The sequence below is a fragment of the Phalaenopsis equestris genome, unplaced genomic scaffold (assembly GCF_001263595.1).
Source record: "Phalaenopsis equestris unplaced genomic scaffold, ASM126359v1 Scaffold206884, whole genome shotgun sequence".
In the NCBI taxonomy this organism is placed as follows: Eukaryota; Viridiplantae; Streptophyta; class Magnoliopsida; order Asparagales; family Orchidaceae; genus Phalaenopsis; species Phalaenopsis equestris.
Window position 1 is genome coordinate 39,672 of NW_018226257.1, and position 436 is coordinate 40,107.

The window sequence follows — 436 nt, forward strand, 5'->3', positions numbered from 1 at the left end:
TAAATCTTGGATGTAATCTTCACTTTAGTTGTAAAACTCAACATATTTTAACAAATCAATTGGTCATATTAAAAGTAAATTAAGATTGAGTGAAAAGATCATCACAACTTCTTTAACATTCTCATGGCACAACCAATTCAAATCACCATTTCATAAAATCTCAAAACAAGGAGAAAGACAGAGAAAACTACTCAGAACTCATGGAGAAGATACGACAAAACTTAAAACTTATATATAAAAGCAAAGTCATACAACTTCAATAAGTAAATACCACTTATCTCTAATTCCTCCACAAGCAAACTCCTCGAAGTTCCTCTGAATCTCTTTCTTTCTTTAAAGCACACAAAATTCTTATTTGAAGCGGCAAGGAGGAAGAAATCTCTCCCTTTCCCTCCACTCTTACAATCTCTCGAAGAATTCCTCACAATACTAACCC